The 18,520-nt window shown below is 63.7% G+C and overlaps 1 long non-coding RNA gene across 1 annotated transcript; it reads left to right on the forward strand.

Moving 5' to 3' along the window:
- The first annotated feature begins 161 nt into the window (after positions 1-161).
- LOC144293615 (uncharacterized) lies at positions 162-12,812 on the forward strand. The gene is made up of 3 exons (XR_013360776.1): positions 162-1,052; positions 2,264-6,074; positions 11,148-12,812. It is a non-coding gene; the product is annotated as an uncharacterized LOC144293615 (long non-coding RNA).
- Positions 12,813-18,520: the final 5,708 nt, after the last annotated feature.

An 18,520-nucleotide genomic window follows, 5' to 3' on the forward strand; every position in this document is an offset into this window, starting at 1 on the left:
CGGCCCCACAGCCCCCTGGTCCCCCGGCCCCCCAGCCCCCCCCCCCCCGGTCCCCTGGTCCCCCAGCCCTGGCCCCCAGCCCCCCAGCCCTCCCCGGTCCCCTGGTCCCCCATCCCCCGCCTGCTGATCCCCCGACCCCCCAGGCCCCCAGCCCCCCAGCCCCGGCCCCCCAGCCCCCGGCAGTAGCTGGAGCCCAGCCCCGAGGCGGGCGGAGCCGGCAGGCTGCTCTCAGCCCAGGGAGAGCCGCCTCTAAATCATTCCCGCCCGGGTGGGAGGGGCGGCGAGGGGATTTTCATAGATTATATTGAAAGAATTACAAAGGCGAGGGAAAGGAGCCGAGTTCCCACAGAGTGTCCGGTCACTCCTGTGGGGGGCGGTGGGAGCCGGGCCCGGCTGCCTCTTTCTCTCTGGGCAGCAGCACACACAGTTTTTAATAATTAAGTAACTTTAATTGTCCTGGGAAAGCCGAGCTCGCCTTGGGGCACGCCGCACAAACTCATAATTAATGTTACCAAGAGAGATTAGCAAAGGAGAACTGAGAAATGATTCACTTTTTAAAAAGCGCCTCACTGTTAAGCCTTATTATCCTAAGTTTAGAACCTCATTTATCTGCTTTGAGAAAAAAAAAAAAAAAAAAAAAAGGACCCGAGACCCAGAAACTAATGCATGTGAAATTAAAACTCCCTGTCTTTGTAATCTCATTTAAAATCATCAGATGAAAAATATAAATAAATAAATAAATAAATAAAGTTTAAAAAATAAATAAAATCATCAGATGGGAAAATGTTGCCATTTATTGATTCCATTCTGGTGACTGAGGGGAAAAAAATCAAAGACAGAGGAATATAGTTAATAAATAATCACGCATTCATACAAACTCCAGCTTTCTGCTGCTCTCCCCGTTGCTTAGAAATCATCGCATTTTAGGATTTTTTCCCAACAGCCTTCCTCTCCGGCTGGCCGTGGAAGACACCCCATATTCTGCGTGATTTTTGACGAGGAGTCCCGTGCAGCGACACCGGTGGGGCGTCCGGCAGGCCCACCGGCGTCTGGTGCGTATTTGATGAATGAACGACTGAGTGAGCCCGTTCGTGCAAGGTGGAGGGACCCCAAGGGGAGAGGCCCTGTCTGTGCCTGGGGGTCGGGGTGCTGAGAGGAGAACTGGAGGGGGGGTGCAGGAGCGAGGGTGCAGCTGCAGGGGCCGTGCAAGCTACACGTGGGTGGAAGCTTTCGGGGTTAGGGTGCAGCCAAGCAGAGACCGGGCCTCCGGTGGCCCTTATGCATGATTAGTAGCCGTAAATAGGACAGGCCCGGTGGCCCTAGCCGAGCGCACTTCCGTGCGGGGTGGGTCTCCGCAGGCCCTGCCTTCCTCCTGCATTCAGACAAGTGTTTGGACCCTCAGTGGGGCATCCCCCCTCCGAGACCCGTCTGCATGGAGGTAGAGGGACGCAACGGGAACACGGGGGAGCCCTTGGCTCTGGACCCAAGTGCAGGATGACCCCCCTACCTGTGGGGGACTCTGCGAGCTGCCTGCTTCCTTCCCACCGGCCTCTCTGCAGCCTCCGGCCTCAGCCAGGGGTGGGTTCTGCACCCCGAGATGTCCCACTCCCCCGGCCTGCACCCCCAGCTGCAGGGGTCTGCACGCAGCCACCTGCAGGGACACTTTTCTTGAGGGCTTGGCCGTCCCCCGGATGCCGCTTAGTCCCGGGAGAGGCTGGGGGTGAATCGTGAATCGTGGGTGAATCTGCGGTGGAGGCTGATTCAGCTCAAGGTGTGGCTGCCCTCATGGTCTCTGCCTGCGAGCACCCGTCCTCCCGGGGCTGTCCCTCTGTGTCCTCTGGGGAAAGGGCAGCAGGGGCAGCAGGGGCCTCCCGAGGGACAGACAGACGGATGCTGAGGCTCTGGGCCCGAGGGGCCAGGCCCATGGGGGAGGCGGGCTCGGGGCGCACAGGCCTTCCACACCCGTCCTGCACATCAGCCTCCATCGCGGGGGAGCCGCACGAAAATCCCAGCAGGGGGATATTGTGGTTCCCATTTTGCAGATGAGGAAGCAGGAGATTTTTTTTTTTTTTTTTAGATTTTATTTATTTATTCCTGAGAGACCCAGAGAGAGAGGCAGAGACCCAGGCAGAGGGAGAAGCAGGCTCCATACAGGGAGCCGGACGGGGGACTCGATCCCGGGTCTCCAGGATCACACCCTGAGCCAAAGGCAGACGCTCAACCGCTGAGCCACCCGGGCGTCCCTATTTTTTTTTTTTTTTAGAAGTTTTCGGAGATTTTAAGTTGACGGAGGTTGGGAGTCCAGGTCCTCAGGAGCGGCGGCGCGTCACAGCCTGAGACTCCCCCCTGGCTCTAAAGTTCTGTGAGTTATGCTCCTTGGCTTTTCCAAAACGTGATGCCATCTAGTTAATTATTACCCTGGAGCTCAGACAACATTTATTTTTTTTTAATTCTCTCATCCTCCCATCATCAATCCGCCATTTATTCAGCTTAAATGCTTATGTGTCCAGAGAAGCCACCACGCACTGTAGCTCCTCAGGAAGGCTGACTTCCAGCCTTGCGCGGACTACGACTTCTAGGTTTTAATCACATCTCCCGGGCCAGGGTTCAAGGACGCAGGCCACAAGCAGGGCCTCGTGCAAGCTCTTCACCGCTCCCCGCAGTTTGTGCAAAGGCGAGCGTGTGCCCCGCACACACGGCGGGTGAGTGTGCGAGTTTCCCTTCTTCCGAGGTGGTCGAGTGTAAACGGTCGGTTCCTGCGTCTTGTTCTCTTGGCGATGAGACCGCGTCGGGGCCCGGACAGTCGCATCGGTCTGAGAGGCTAATTCACATGTCGTGTTATGTAAAAACTACATTCATTTTTTTTTATTTTTATTTATTTATTCATGACAGAGAGAGAGAGAGAGAGGCAGAGACACAGGCAGAGGGAGAAGCAGGCTCCATGGAGGGACCTGATGCAGGACTCGATCCTGGGACCCGGGGGTCACCGCCTGGGCCAAAGGCAGGCGCCAAACCGCTGAGCCACCCAGGGATCCCCTATGTTTCATTTTTTAAGCCACCTGCCTACTGACGGGCCCGGAGCGGGTTTCGTCATTTTTCCGCTCCCGCGTTTCCTGAACATCGAGGCCTCAACGTTACGCTGGAGGAACCTGGTGCAGTGGGAGCTGCTGGGGACCCGGAACTGAGGGGTGACAGTCCCGCGACTTGACTTGAGGCGAGCGCCACGGCCTCCTTGGCCTCAGCTCCCCCGTCTGTCGAGGACACACCTGGCTCTGGCTGGTCCCGTCCTTCCCGGCCTGTCCCTGGACCCCTGTGTGTCCCACGCGGGGCGGCCCGGGCCGGGGCAGGGAAGGGCAGGCGGGCCTGGTGACCTGTGACCTCCTCCCCGGGAGCCCGTCTCCGCGGGGCCACGTTGAACTCGGGCAAGTCTGGCCTTGTTCTCCCCTGGATCCAGGGTGACTCAGGGCCTGTGGCGTGGCTGCCCCAGCAGCAGCACATGGGCTGCAAGACACCTTTCTTGGCAGTGAGCTTAGCCAGGCTCCGGGAATGTCTGATTACTCATCGGTTTTGCAAGGGCAGCAAGCTCCCGGGACGAGGGGGGGCAGCTAGCGTGGCTTCCTCCCCGAGTTAACGACTTGAGCCGGGGGAGTGACTAACCAGCTCAGCACTGAGCACAACCGGGCGCTGGAGCCGGGGTCTCACCCGCCACCCCATGGCCTCGGGGTGGCCGCGCTCGCCTTCCAGGGGCAGCCACCCCACCCGGGCCCGGCTCCGCTGCACCTGGAGTCTGTCTGTCTGGGCCCTTGTCCCTTAAGCTGGTCGCAAGCTTCTCCAACCTCTGCTTCTGTCCTGCGGAGGAATGCGCAAGGCTTTGGGGGGAATCCAAGGCGGGGAGGCCGCGTGCATCATCTTGTGTGAGGAACGAACGTGCTGGGCTCCTGAGAAGCGGCCGTGAAGTCTGAGACTGTCGCCGGGACAGCACGAGGCGGTGGGGAGGGGGATTTAGGCTGAACTTCTGGGACAAGTCACACATGGGTGGCTCCGGGCCGCTTTCCCTGCTCCTCTCATCTCAGGCAGCCTCGCGCAGAGTCGAGGCTTCCTGGGGACTGAAGGGAAGGTTCCCCCCAAAGTGGAGTGTCCGGCCTCACCCCCACCCTTTCTCTCTTCGCCCTCAGGCCCCCGCGGCCCAGCCCTCTGCTCTCCAGCCCCCCTGCCCCATGGTCTCCGTGCCCTGACCCCCCCTGGCCTGGCCCCGAGTCCTGCCCTGAGCTCCTTGGCTCCGGCCGTGTCCCGTGATGAGCCAGGTCGAGCTCTCCCCTCGCACCCTGACCCCTTGGAGGAGAGGGGCCTTCCCTGCAGCTCCTCTTCTTCGGCTCCGTGGAGAAACTGCTCTCCCGACGGGCACGCAGGATGGGCCACCCCGGCCTGTGCGCTTTGGAGCTCAGGCCACCGCCAGTGCCCGAGCGTCCGGCGTGTATCCGGCCACCTGCCTCGGGGCTCTGTCCAGGGAGCCCGGCCCCCGTCAGTCAGCCCACGGGAGCCTCTCTGAGTTTTCCTTCCTTCCAGATCCACCTCCTTCCCGGGCGTCACCAGCGCTGCGCCCGCCGTGGATGCTCGATGGTTGAGAGAACCGACGGGTGGATGGTCCTTAGCTTGGCCAATGTCACGCTTCCTTCACCTTCAAAACCTAAAAATTGCCTTTTGCTACATCTGCCCGCGCCCACCAGCCGCCCAGTCCCCGGTCACTTTCTCGGGCACAAGTCCGCCTCCCTCAGGGCGTGGGGAGCCAAGGTCAGGGTGTCGAGGGCCCTGCTGCTGAGGAGTTCGCCAGTTCCCGACCCGACCCGACGGAGAGCAGCTGGCTTTCGTGGAAATCGCCTTCTGCTAAAAATCTTTAATGATTTGGGATGAGCCACCCTGCTTGCCCTTTGTCTGGGAGCCCCTCCCCCTCCCCGTCCAATGCACTCTGTTTGCAGAGGCCGCTGCCCCCAGAGGGAGGCACATCCCCGGAAGGGCTCCCTGAGGCTCGGGGCTGCTCAGTAGCCGGGCTGCAGGCCTGATTCCTGCCCCCGCCGGGCCGCCTGCCCGGCCCTGGGCCCACGGGAGCACAGGCCCTGCTCCTCGGGGAGGCCAGCGTCTGGGGATGAGTCCGCGCCAACACGCGTGGCTCCTGAGACCGGAGAGGAAGCCCAATGCATCGCCTGCTGGAAGCTTAACAAGCTGTTTGCCTAAAGAGATTTTTTTTTTTTCTTTTCTGTTCTCCACCTCATTCCCTTTCTTTCGGGTGCTTTTCACACCAAGTCACTGAAATCACAGGGTATGGGAGGTATTTTTCTCTTTAGAAATCCTTTTTCAGGCAACTATGTCAAGAATGTTTTCATACTTGGGATTGGAAAGGGAGGGAGGGGAAAAAAAAAGGCTTAATCCCCCCAGATGGGTATTTCTCTGAAAACAGACATGCAAATGTTGGGCTTGTCAAACCCTAAAATGTTTTCTTTATTCTTGAGAATTATGGCAGCCTGCCTGCTGAGCCTGGGAGCTCTGACGAGGGGGGAGCCCCGGTCGCGGAGGCGCAGGGTGTGGGAAAGGGCGGGCGGAGGCACGCGCCAAGCCCCGCGACCAGGGGCGGCTGCCTGCACCCGCACGTCGTGCACCAGCCCCTCCTGGCCCCTCCCGGCCCCTCCCGGCCCCTCCGCTCCCGCCCGGGTGGAGCTCGCGGTGCAGGAGCTGGGGGCGGGGATGCAGGGAGAAGCCAGCCCGTGTCCCCTGGGCGATCCCACCAGGGGCTGAAGCTCGAGCCAACCTGGGAGGCACAGGGACTCAGAGAGGAGCCATCACGCGTGGGGTGGCCCTGGGTCCTCTGAAGGTCCTTGCAACCAAGGGAGGGGGTGGGAGAGGAGGCCGCTCAGCTCAGCTCAGCTCAGCAAAGGCCTGCTCCGGGCTACTGAAGATTTGCAAAGCACTTCCCGGGGCCTTGCTGCCCCTCGTGATGTGTTCACAGCTCTGCGGGAGAGAGAGACGAGGAAGTGCAAACCCTCCCGGCCACCCCCACACACGCGAACCACTTACAGCAGGTGAGAAAGGGGCTTCGAGACGTCCTAATGCATGGGGAGCTCTGGAGAAAAACCATTCTGGTGGCTTTGGTGTCTCCTTCCTGGGCCCTTTGCTGGATGAAAGTATGGAAACGAGGCAGCGGGGAGCCTACTCTGCAAGGCCTCGGCCCTGCGGTGCCAATGGGGACCCGGAGGCTCCGAAAGGCCTAGGTCCCACGGCTAGCTGCTTGGTGCTTGGGATCGGGGCTTGATCCGTCTGCCTGGGAGGCAGTGGCCACCCTGGGTCATCTGTCCCCTGATTTCCCTGATTTTGGAGGGTTTGGTTGTCCTTGGCGAAGTCGGCTGCTGTGCAAGCAGGATGTGGGGTCATAGGGCAGCTCAGGGACAGCCAGGGTCTCGCCTCCCAGCTTTAAGGACCGCACGGGGCCAAGCCTGATTAAATGCATAAACCCCTGAGCCCTTCGTTCCAGGAAGACACGGGACGGGACGGCACCTGTGGAAGGTGGGAACAGTCCCTCAAGGACGCTCACAGCCTAGTCCTGCAACCCGTGGGCCTGCTGGGGGGCTGTCCGCAGGTGTCAGGCGGGATTAAGGATCTTCGTCAGCTGACGGTGAGAAGGGGAACCGGGGGTCGGTGTCCGGGTGACATGGCGTGACAAAGACGTGCCCGGGCCCTGCGGCTCCGGGGATGCAGGAAGGAGCCACAGGCCCAGGAGCGCGGGCGCCTCCAGAAGCCAGGGAAGGCAAGCGAACGGACTGTGTCCCGGAGCTTCCAGGACAGCCCAGTGAGCCCCATTTCAGCTCCGCAGCTGCCGCACAGGACGTCCCGTCACCTTGAGGCACCTTGAGGCACCGCGTCTGTGCTGAGTGGCTACGCCCAGCCTGGGGAGGAGGAGGCCTCGGGGACACACGTGCTACAAGCAGGCACACACCCGTTGCCGGGAGGGAAGCTGCCTCAGTTGCATCCTGCGTCTCCCCCTCGTCCCATTTCCCTCCGACCTCACGGGGTGGGGGCATCACCCCACGGAATCCCCGGGAGGGGAACTTTGGTGTCAGGCCTGCTTTGGGAGGAAGCTGCTGACTATGCACAGCTGTTGGCTCAGCGGTGCCCCCCCCCGGCCCCCTCCCGGGGCTCAGGGCTGCTGCAGGGGCGGGGGGCACCGGACCCGCACACGGGGCCCAGCTGGAGGCCCGCCGGCACGCCCGGGGTCTTGGCTGAGGACGCTTCCTGGTCGAGTTAGGACACGTCTGGACAGGTCCTTTGCAGGCTCTTGGCCTTGGGTCACCCGAGTCCTGAACTGCGGTGGGCTTCGCCCCGGCCGCACCCCGGGCCCGTCGTCCAGAACAGATGTCCTTCCGACGGGGCCAATGACGTCACTGCAGGCCGCCCCGGCCGGGTGAGGTGGGAGCGGCCCGGAGCCTCCTGGGCCCGCGGGGCAGCTGTTCCCAGGCCGAGCGTGCCTTTGCAGCGGCTCCGTCCCTGCCCCCACCGAGGCGGCCTCTGTCGCGCGGACGGCCAAGCGACCTCTTGGATCGGAGGCCTTCCTGCCAACCGTGCCCGGAACAGATGGGGACGGGTCTCCTGGGCACGTCCAGCTGAGGCGGATTTCACAGCAGGCGGAAGAGCAGGCGGGGGAGCAGACAAGCCAGCCCCTTCCCACGGCCACTTGGGAGGCCACACTGCTCGCCCAGCTGTCCCCCCTCTCCCTGCGAGGGCGGGGCCCGAGGCGGGGGCTCCGGGCGGGCGGCGACAGCCTCCAGCCAGGCCTCGGCGGCCCAGCTCCCTGCCGATCTGGATCCGCCGAGGGGGGGCCTGCCCGTCGCGTCACCGGACCCCGGCCAGCCGCAGCACCAGGCGGGCCCCTCTCTAGGCCCGGCGCCCCCTCCCGCCCCCACCGCCCCATCCCTGCTCCCATCTGGCCCCTCCCGACCTGTCCCCTTCTGCGCCCACCCCGCCTGGGCGGCGTCTTGCCTCTGTTTCCCCATTTGCTCCGCCCGCGTCATCCCCGCGAGTCCAGTCACCGCGTCTGGGATCTGCTGCTCCTCTCCTGGCCCGTTTCTCGCCCCAGGGACCGGGTCCTCTTTCCAGCAGGGAGTGGCTCCGACTCGGCCTCCCTGTCGCCGCGGAAGGCGCAAGGTGCCTGGTAATGTCCCGTCGGGCCCGCCTGGGTTTGCTTCTGTTTTTTACTGAGTAGATTTGACAAAGCTGACGTCAAAAGCTGCTTTTCCCCTTTTCCTAGGGGTTGGGCTGCCAGAACGAAATACCACGGACCCACGGACGCGGCGGCTGAACCCACAGACCTTCATCTCCCGCGACAGGGCTGGGAAGCCAGGCCCGGGTGCCCACAGACGGGGGCGCAGGCTTGGAAGGCCGCTGTCCTTGCCGTGTCCCCGGCCGAGGGAGAGTTCCCATAAGGGCGCTAATCCCTCCCGGGGCTCCCCCCGCGTGACCTCCCCGACCCTAGGGGCCCCTCAAGGACCATCGCACTGGGACCAGAGGGTCCTGTCTATGGGTTCCGGGGTGCGGGGCCCAGACGTTCCACCTGCGGCCTATCCTGGAAGCCTAAGGACCCCTGAAGTAGAGGCTGAGGGTTCTGCTCAAAACAACCGTCCTCTGCACCGCTGTGTGATGAGCAGGGCCCGGGCACGGAGGGCGCCTCGGGGTGCAGGAGACCTGGGGTCTGCACCACAGTCACCCAGAGGAGCAGCGTCATGTCACGGGCACCAGGAGGGCGGGCCGGGCCGGGGTTGGTGGGTGCGGGCTGCGGGAGGGGAAGGGGCGGAGCGGGCGCGCCGCTGGGGGCTCGGGCAGGTCGGGGGGCGCAGGTGAGAGCCAGGCGCCCCCTCCCCCATCGGGGCTCCAGTGCCCCCCCGGCCCAGCCCTTCAGGCTTCACGAGCTCCCCGATGCTCAAAGTTTCCGGATGGTTTGGGATGATGCGCGTGTGCATCGGGCTTCACGGGCCAACCGAGGCACCGAGGGCCGCGGAAGGTCGTCAAATACCTGCAGCTTGAAATCCCAGCTTGTCCGTCGCATCATCTGCCCTAGTGTGCGTGGTGAGCGCAGTGGGCGACTGCTGCCCCCAGGACAGCGCAGGAGGGGACGGTCCTTCATCCCCGAGTGTGCCGCTGGCCCGGCCAGAGAAGTTGCTCTTTAGCCCCTGGTTTTTAGTGTATTTATTTATTTATTTATTTTATTTATTTATTTTTAATTTCGTGGAGGCCAGGCCGCGACAGGAGCAGGCCCGGGGCTGGAGGCCGGGCTCCGTGGCTCCCCACGCGCGTGCCTCGTGACTCGGGACGGTCGCGCCGTCTCTTGCCAACCGGCTCGGGTAAAACGTCTATGGTAAGGGGTAACCACGGTGCAAGAGGGAACACACCCCAACCCTAAGTCCCCGAACGTGCTCTGACAGATGATCTCATTGGGTCCCTGTGACCCCTAGGGCAGGAACCGACTCCCCTCGCCCGTGAGTAAGGGCCTGGGGCCCGAGAGCTGAGTCACGTTCCCACCATCACGCAGCAGATTAAGGGGCGGCAGGATGAGGGCCCAAGCCCAACGCGCGCTCCTTAGCCATCCCTGGGCTTCGGTTACCTTCGAACCGCGGGACCCGGGTCCCCGACCACCCGCTGCCAGGTGCGCATCTCTGCAGGAGCTGAAGCCTGAGGGGCTGGACGCTTAGGGAGCACGGAGCGGAGAGAACGGAGCTGGGCGCCTGGGAGGCAGACGGACACGGAGCTACCCTCACTGGATCCCTGCAGACGGGGAGGGAGAGCCGGGCGGTGGGGATGACTGGGGAGGTGGTGGGGATGACTGGGGGGATAGTGGGGATGACTGGGGGGGAGTGGGGATGATGGGGGGGGAATGGTTTGACCGGGGGGCAGTGGGGATAACTGGGGAGCGGTGGGGATGACTGGGCACAGTGGGGATGTCCGAGGGGCAGAGGGATGACTGGGGGTGCTGGGGATGACCAGGGGGGAGTGGGGATGACTGGGGGGCAGTGAGGATGTCCGAGGGGCAGAGGGATGACTGAGGGTGCTGGGGATGACTAGGGGGGTACTGGGGATGACCGGGGGGGCAGTGGGGATGACTAGGGGGGCACTGGGGATGACTGGGGAGGCGGTAGGGATGACCGGGGGGCAGTGGGGATGACTAGGGTTGTGGTGGGGATGACCGGGAGGCACTGGGGATCACCAGGGAGGTGGTGGGGATGACTGGGGGGGCAGTGGGGATGACCGGCCAGTGACCTGCGTGCCCCGCGGCCCCCCAGCGCAGACTCTGCCCAGCGGCCGGGGGCCAGTAACCGCAGTGGGAGGCAAAGCAAACAATGCTGTGTTGGTTTTGCTCAAGGAAAATAAGAGAAACACAGTTTACCCTGTGGGGCCCCTGTGCTACGCCAGCTGCTCCGGGCCTCCCCGGGCGGCGGTCCTGCGCCCCCGGGTCACCTCGGGCGCCGAGTGAAGGACGTGCAGGCCTTTAGGGTGGAGCCTCTGGCTCTTCTTATCACCTGGGAGCAGCCACATGCTGAGGCCTCGGCTGGGCGGTACTGGCCAGGGCACACGGCCCCGAGCGAGTCTGCGCCCCGAAGGTTGGCCCCGGTCCTGCCTGGTGAATTGCCGCCTCCCTCGGCGACAGCGATGCGACTTCTGCGGGCACTGGGCAGTTTTGACTGTTCCAGAGTTCCGTATAAACGCAGTCGTGCAGGATGCTCTGCTCGCATCGGTCTTTTCCGTGACGCTGTTTTCCGGAGCCTTCCACGTGGTTGTGTCTCCAGAGGTCACTGCTTTTGTCAAGCAGAAGTGCTCCATTGTGGGAACATGGTGCGGCCTCTCTCCTCTGGGCTCTTGCTGGTTTTCATTTTTTATTTATTTTTTATATTTATTTTTTTAAGATTTTATTTTATTTATTTATGATAGAGAGAGAGGCAGAGACCCAGGCAGAGGGAGAAGCAGGCTCCATGCACCGGGAGCCCGACGTGGGACTTGATCCCGGGTCTCCAGGATCACGCCCTGGGCTGAAAGCAGGCGCTAAACCGCTGCACCACCCAGGGATCCCTCTTGCTGGTTTTTAAAGGATTTTATTTATTTGTTTGACACAGAGAGTGAGCCCACGAGCACAAGCAGGGGGAGCAGCAGCCAGAGGCCGAGGGAGCAGCAGACCCCGCGGAGCAGGGCGCCCCAGGTGGGGCTGGATCCCAGGACCCGGATCGTGGCCTGAGCCGAAGGCAGGTGTGAGACGACGGAGCCCCAGGTGCCCGTGAGGACCCTCCGGGTTGCTGCAATTCAGGCCCAGAGTGGAAAGAGCTGCGGGAGCCCTTCACGGAGGAGACTCTGGAAACCCGCGCTTTGGCTTCTCTCCAGGGAACCCGCGGGAGTGGATGGGCTGCGGGGCGTGGGCAGCTTGGGCTCGGCCCGGGCTGCAGCGGCGGGGAGGGCGGCTCACACCCACACCCACGCCCACAGGGCGCCAGTTTTCCGACCCTTCCGGAGGCGAGGAACAACCTCCTTGTAGTTTGCATTTGCGTCTCCCCGTGCCTGCTGCCGTGGGGCTCTCACACGGGTCTCTGCGGTCCTTGGTGCGTCCTTCCTGAAGTGTCTGTGCAGTCGGCGGCCGTTCAAAACAATTGGGGTGTTTGTGTTTTTATTATTGAGTGGCCGGGGTTCTTTATATATGGTGCAGATAAGCCCTTTGTCAGATTTATGTCCCGAGACTAGCTTCTCCTGGTCTGCGGTTTGCCTGTTTGTTTTTCTGCAGGATGTAATTTTTTACATTACATTACATTATTAGCGTTTAACATTTTGATGTTCTACCGTGGATCAGCGTGTTTTATGCGTGGCTCGTATTTTCCGTGTCCTGTCGTGTGTCCTCTGCCCGGAGCGGCCTTCCCAGGGGCCTCCGTCTGCAGAACCGCTCACTCGTCATCCTTGACGGCGGTCACCTCTTCGGGGCGCCCTTTCTGGCCCTCACTAGCAGCCGGTCTGGACGCTGGGCCCCCGCTTGCTTCGCACGTCTCGTCATGCTACGACGCATCAGTCTCCCTCCGGGCCTTTCCACCTGACCTGGTTGGGAGCCCCCAGTGGGGGTCGTGGCCTCCCGGGGTGTAGTCTCCGTCGCTTGCTCCCCCTGCCCCGGGGCCCTCCCATCTCCGTCTGCGCCCTGCTGGGTGCTGACCCGCAGCGGGCTCGCCATGGCCGCCGACTCAGGCACGAGTCACCTTGAATGCGCTCAGGACCCCGTGCGTCTTCGGGGCGGGCCTCTTCCCCTTCGGTCACGTTGTGAGGGTCGAGACTATCTGGCGTCGGTTATTTCACAGAACAAAGGTGGGGTTGAAGCATCTACTGGGTTCTGTCGAAGTTAGAGCCACTGCGGATCCTCAGCGACTCCGAGGATCCAGCGCGATCCCGCTGGGAGGAGGTTGGGGGCAGCCCGGGGCCCAAGCCCGTCCAGGGGGAGGAGGGAGCAGCTGTGCGCCTGGAATCTCCTCTGACCTGTGCCTGCACCGAGACCCAGGGAACAGGCCCCGGCGGCTGCTCCGAGGAACCTGGGGTCAGGCACACGCAGCTACGTGACCCCAGGCAGGTGACTTTACCTCTTTAAGTCCCTGTTTCTTTAGGGGTAAACCAGGGGCGGCGGCAGCACCGGCCTCACCGGGCAGTTGTCGGAATTAAAGGCAACAGAACAGTGAAATTTCCAGAACATTCCTGTCTCCTAGGGTCTGGGTAGCTCCTGTGGGGGCTTCTGGGCGCAGGGAAGCTCCCGGTGCTCTCCAGCCTCAGTGGCTCCGCGACCTGGGCCGTTAGGCGCCGTCCTACAGGGGACGGAACCGGGGGAGTTGTGGGGCGTCCACGCAGAAGGAAGCCCATGTCCCCCCAGGGGATGCCCACCACCCCGGGGAAGCCAACGTCCCCCCAGACTCTGAGGACCCATTTCTGAGGCGTTTTCTACTTGTCTGTGTTTGCATCTCTTACCCGGTGGCTGGGGTGCGCTCGCCCAGGCTTCCCCGTCCATCAATAACCAGGGAATTGTGGGAGGGGATTCTTGTTTCTTTTTTTAAATATTTTATTTATGTTTTATCTATTCATGAGAGACAGAGAGAGAGAGAGAGAGAGAGAGAGGCAGAGGCACAGGCAGAGGGAGAAGCAGGCCCCATGCAGGGAGCCCGACATGGGACTCCATCCCGGGACCCTGGGGTCATGCCCTGGGCCCTGAGCCCCCCGGGCGCCCCTAGTTTATTTATTTGGCAGAGAGAGAGCACAGGCAGAGGGAGCAGCAGGGTCGTCGCTGAGCAGGGCACACGAGGCTCCATCCCAGGCCCCTGGGGTCATGACCCCACCCAAAGGCAGGCCCTAACCCCCAGGCCCCCCACCCCCCCAGGGAGGCGATTCTGAGCAGAGGGCAGCAGCCCCCTTACAGGTCAGGTCGGGGCTGGAGGGAGGACATGGTGGGCAGCGCCCCTGAGCCTGGCCAGAGCCCGCCTCCCCCGCCCCAGGGCCTGCCGCTCCGTTTCCTCTTGGTCTTTTCCAGAATGGACGGGGTGGGGGGGGGGTTGCCTGAACGTGCCCCCTGGCCCCGCTGCTCCGTCAGCCCGGTCCCCACCCGTGCCCATGCACGCGGTGAGACGGGCCGGCTTGCGGCTTGTGCAGTGCCTGCGCCGGGCGGCCCCCAGAGTCGGAAGCTGCCTTGACTGGCGGCCAGGCCTGCGGTGGCCCAGGAATGTGCGAGCGCCGCGTGTCGCCGCCCGGACTGTGGGAACGCACCGCCCCCGCCCCGCCCGCCCGCAGCTTCCCGGACCCTCCGCAGGGCCTTCCCATCTAGGCTCCAGCCGCCTGGGGGCTGCAGGGGGGGGCGGCCGTCCTGGGGGGGCCTGGGCAGGGGGGGTGGCTCCTTCTGTGGGTCCAGGGCGGGTCCCCCACCAGCGCCCCGAGTGGGGCCCAGTGACCTGCGGGCTGACCCCCCAGGCCAGCAGCAGTGCCCCGGCCCAGATGGCCTGCACCCCCACCCCCACCCGCACCCCCACCTGCACCCGCACCCACATTGCCCGAGGGCCCCACTCCAGCCCAGCGCCCGGCTCTGTGGGGTCCCCAAACCACCCAGTCCAGCTCCAGCCATGCGGGGGCCTCTCCCAGGTCACCTGCCAGAGCCCCAGTGTGACCTCCGTGACCTCCGCAAGCAGGGCCACTGCCCCCCAGGCCCTGACACCCTCCAGGTGCCCTTGTGGAGTCCCTGCCCCAGGCCCCTTCCCGTGCCCCATCCTGGCACATGGACATTGGGGTAAACCAGGCTGTGCCCTAACTCAGCCTCCTGCTCCCAGAGGTCCTGTTCCTTGGGGTCCTGTGTCCTTGGGGTCCCCCAGGCCTTGACCCTGGGTACTGAGCCCTCCAGTGCCTCTCCGCACTGGATGGGCGTCTTCCCACCTCTGCGCCCGGCTCCTGCGTGTCCATCGATGTCCATCCTGAGGCCGGGGGCAGCCCTTGCCCACCCCAGCTTCTGAAAACCCCGATTCCTGTTCCCTCCAAGGCATTTGCAGCACGTGCAGCTCATGACTCACACGCCTTCTCCTCCCTCCGACGACTTGTCGGGCATACAGCAGGCGGCCTCCTCCCGTGTCCCTGCGCTCAGTGGCTCGGAGTCCCGTGTGCAGTATCTGCCCCTCTGGCCGCACGACCCGCAGTAGCAGCCTGCCTGTGGCTCGGTCTCGGGCACCAGGCGTGCGGCCTCGGGCACGTTACCTACCGTCCTCTCTAAGTCTCGAGTTGCTGACCTATAAAGCGGAGAGGAGTCCAACCGGGATTGGCTGCGAGGTGCGGGGGTGGTGAGCGGCTGGCGCAGCGCGGCCACTGGACGGTGTGGACGCTGCTGGGACGCACGGGGATGCTTTCAGCTTGAGCATAAAACCTGGACGTAGTGACGGATATTTCAGCGGCCGTGTAGGCGCATTCCAGGCACCTGTGTCCCTGGTAGGGGGTTGGGGATGCAGTGATGTCAGTCTGATGCCTTCTTTTTTTTTAAGATTTTATTTATTTATGCATGAGAGACACAGAGAGAGAGAGAGAGAGGCAGAGACACAGGCAGAGGGAGAAGCAGGCTCCATGCAGGGAGCCCGATGCAGGACTCGATCCTGGGACCCGGGGGTCACGGCCCGGGCTGAAGGCGGCACCAGAGGCCACCGGGCTGCCCAGTGTGACGTCTCCTGTGCATTTGCCCTTCCCAGCGCCCTCCCCCAGGGCAAGGGGACGCAGCCAAGACGGGGCACAGAGAAGCAGGTGTCGGAGGAGGCGACTGCGCCACCGGAGGAGCAAAGCGGGCACATGTGGGGGCAGCGGGTGGGTCGGCGCGAGAGGGGAGCGCGGGGGCACTGCCGGTCTGCAGGCTGCGTGAGGGTCCCTGGACGGCCAGCTCAGGCCATGGAGCTTGGGTTCTCACGCTTCCCTCTGAGAGGCTGGAAGTGCAAGAGCAGGGCCACGGGTCGTTTGCTTGGTGAGAGCTCTTGGCTCTCGGCCGCTGCCTTCCGCAGGGGCCCCGTGTGGCCTGGGTGGCGGCGGGCGCCAAAGGGAGGGAGAAGCAGCTCCCGAGCGTCCCTTCTTATAAGGACACTAATGCTGTCGGATAGTGTCCTACCTAGAACCTCATTCAACCCTAGCTACCTCCGGGAAGGACCTCTCTCTAGACACGGGCCACGTTGGGGGAGTCGGGGTGCAACCTGGGACCTCTGGGGTCGTACTTGAGCTCACAGCAGCGGGCGGCGGGGCCTCCGTGCAGAAGGAGACGCCTTTGGAGACTCGGGCAGAGAGGGAAGAGCGCCTGTGCAGGTGCAGGGGCGGGGGGAGGCGGGGGAGTGGGCGGGGAAGGAGGGTCGGGAACCAGGTGTGGCCACACCATGGAGGGTAGGGGCTGGGGTTGGGCTGGCGGCCCGACCGGGAGCCGGAAGGCTGTGGGGCCGGAGGGGCAAACCCCTAGAGATGACAAGCCTCCTATGGGGGAACTGTATAGGAGCCCCCTCGGTTCTCACAGAGGACACGGAGGCCGGGTAAGGCCCAGGGACCGACAGGGCGGCAGCGGGTCGTGGGGAGACACTCGGCTGCTTCAGAGTGGCCCCTGGGTGTCCCGGGGGACGGGAGAGGGCCCCAGGCGGAGCCCCGGGGCGGGGGGGGGGGGCGAGAGCAGAGGCAGCGGGAGCCGCAGCGGCCGTGCCGGAGCAGCCCGGGGAGTGGATCTGGACCCTGAGGAGCCAGGAGGGCCCGGGAGGCCACGCACGGACACGGAGAAGGGCCCTTTACGAGCGTCGGGCTATTTCGGGTGCCGTCCTCGCAGCTGTGGCGGTGGCACCCCGAGCCCCGCGTCCCGCTCCACACTTTAAAATAGCAGCACGCCAGACCTGACCCAAATCCAAACATATGACAGCGCAGACGGAAACATCTGGAAGACGTTAAGCGTCTGTGAGCCGGGCTCTTCCACGGCCCCGACTTACAGGGAAGCTGATGGTGACAGAACCGAGGCTTCGGGAGAGTAAAGGCTGCAGAGGGCAAGCGGCGGCGCCGGCCGGCCCCAGGTCCATGGGCTCCAGCATCCGTCCTCCTTCCCCCCCGCGGCGGCGGCACTGGGCTGCTGGGCGCCGGCTGTCGGGCGTCCGCGTGGTGACTGTATTTTCCAAGCCCCGAGCAGGGACACGTGGTCCGACAAGTGTGAGGGCACTTCTGGGGACCCGAGACCAGAATGTTTTAGATTAAGACCCTCGGAGCAGATCCAGGACACGTGGCCGTCAGAGATAGCGGGGCTGCCCACACCCTTGGCGCGGCGCTGGCTTTTGCCACTTAATACCCTTTTCCATCCCGAATGCCCGAGATCTATTTTTTGGCTGGAGCAGATGCCCCGGACAAGTGAGAGGTACTGAAAAAGCCCAGACAGCTGGAGGGAGATGGCAGAGATGGGACATTCTTCTCGGGGCCACCTAGGAGGGGACAGGGCGGGCGCAGCGTCGGGGACTGCCCCGGCTCTGACTCCCCAGGGCGGATTTTCACCCGAGTCGGAATGCGGCCCTCCCGCCCCCCCTTCCCTTCTCTTCTCCTTGAACTTGGGCCGCTCCCTTCCTGCCTCCCACTCGCATCTGCAGCTGTGTCTGCGGCACCCAAGGGAGCGCGCGGCCGGCTTCTGCGGAGCCGAGACGATTTACTAGGTGCTGAGAGGACGTCGAGCCCGCCCCCGCGGCCCCGGGCCCGGCGGCAGGTTGTTGCGGCTCCACGCCGTCCCGTGTTGGTTGCGGGGGAGGCCGTCCCGCGAGGCCCCGGGACACATGTGTTTTGTATTGAGTGGGAGCTGGGGGGAGTGTCGTGTTGCCGTGGTTGGGCCACACTGCCGGTCTCGGGAGCCGACGTCTGGGGAGGCCTCACGGCGGTAATTTGAGGTTTGTGTGTTGGAGGTGGTGTGTTTGTGTTATTTAAGAAACGAAAAGGGAGATGGGAGGTGCGGTGTGTGTGCAGGGGCGGGGGGTGGGGAGAGAGAGGGAGGGGGAGGCCTGAGTGTGTATCAGAGGCCCCAACGACCCTGCCGCCCACCCTCTCCGCCTCTCCTCACCCTCTTCTAGACGGGGACTCAAAAGCCTGGGCGGAAAAAGCCGCTTTTCTAGGGTCAACAAGGAGTCGGCGGTTGTACTGGGCGTGGTCCCCAGGCCTTCCAGTCCCAGCATAAGGCTTCCCCCACCCCGGTCAGGGCATGTTGGGCCCACATCAGACAGGAGCCCTGGGACAGGAGCGTTGGGGAGGGGAGCGGAGGGGAGGGGAGGGGAGGGGGGGTGTCAGGGCCTCCCAGACTAATTGGAAGGTCGTGACCCACCTAGTGGACAGCCCCAAAGCATCCTGGCTGGGGTGGCCGACCCCGGGAGACGGCCCAGGGCCCGGGGCGCCCAGGTACCTGTACAGCCGTCCAGGCCCGGAGGCTGGGGGACGCCAGGGACGCTGGGGGGCGGCCGAGCTGTGCCCCTTCCCTCGGTGGGACTCACTCCCGTCTCGCCTACAGCTGGTTACTGGATTCCGTGGTGCCGGGACCCGCCTTTCCCCCAAAAAGCCAGTAAATGACACCCTGACGGCTCCTGGAGCGTCCTTGTCTGCAGAGGAAGACGTGTGCGTGGCAGGCGCAGGAGCCGCGGTCAGCATGGGCTTCGGGGGCCCAGGGAGCCTCGGGCCGGCGGCTGGGAGGCGCATGTGTCACTGGCGTTGTGACAACGTTGTGGCGTTGACTTCCCGCTGCACCTCGAGGACGCCCCAGGTTGCCGTCACCTCCCCGGGCCGGGTCTAGCAGCTGGGCGCCCCAGGTCCCGCCGACGCCCCCCGCGAACTCCCAAGCACGTGGCCTGGTGTGAGGGTTCCAGGAAGCAAGCGGCTCCACTGCCGGGGCCTTCAGCTTCACCCAGTGCCCGGTACAGAGAGCGGGCTCAGTAAACACTCATCGCAAAAAAATAAATAAATAAATAAAAAT

This window comes from Canis aureus, chromosome 22 (genome assembly GCF_053574225.1).
Source record: "Canis aureus isolate CA01 chromosome 22, VMU_Caureus_v.1.0, whole genome shotgun sequence".
NCBI lineage: Eukaryota > Metazoa > Chordata > Mammalia > Carnivora > Canidae > Canis > Canis aureus.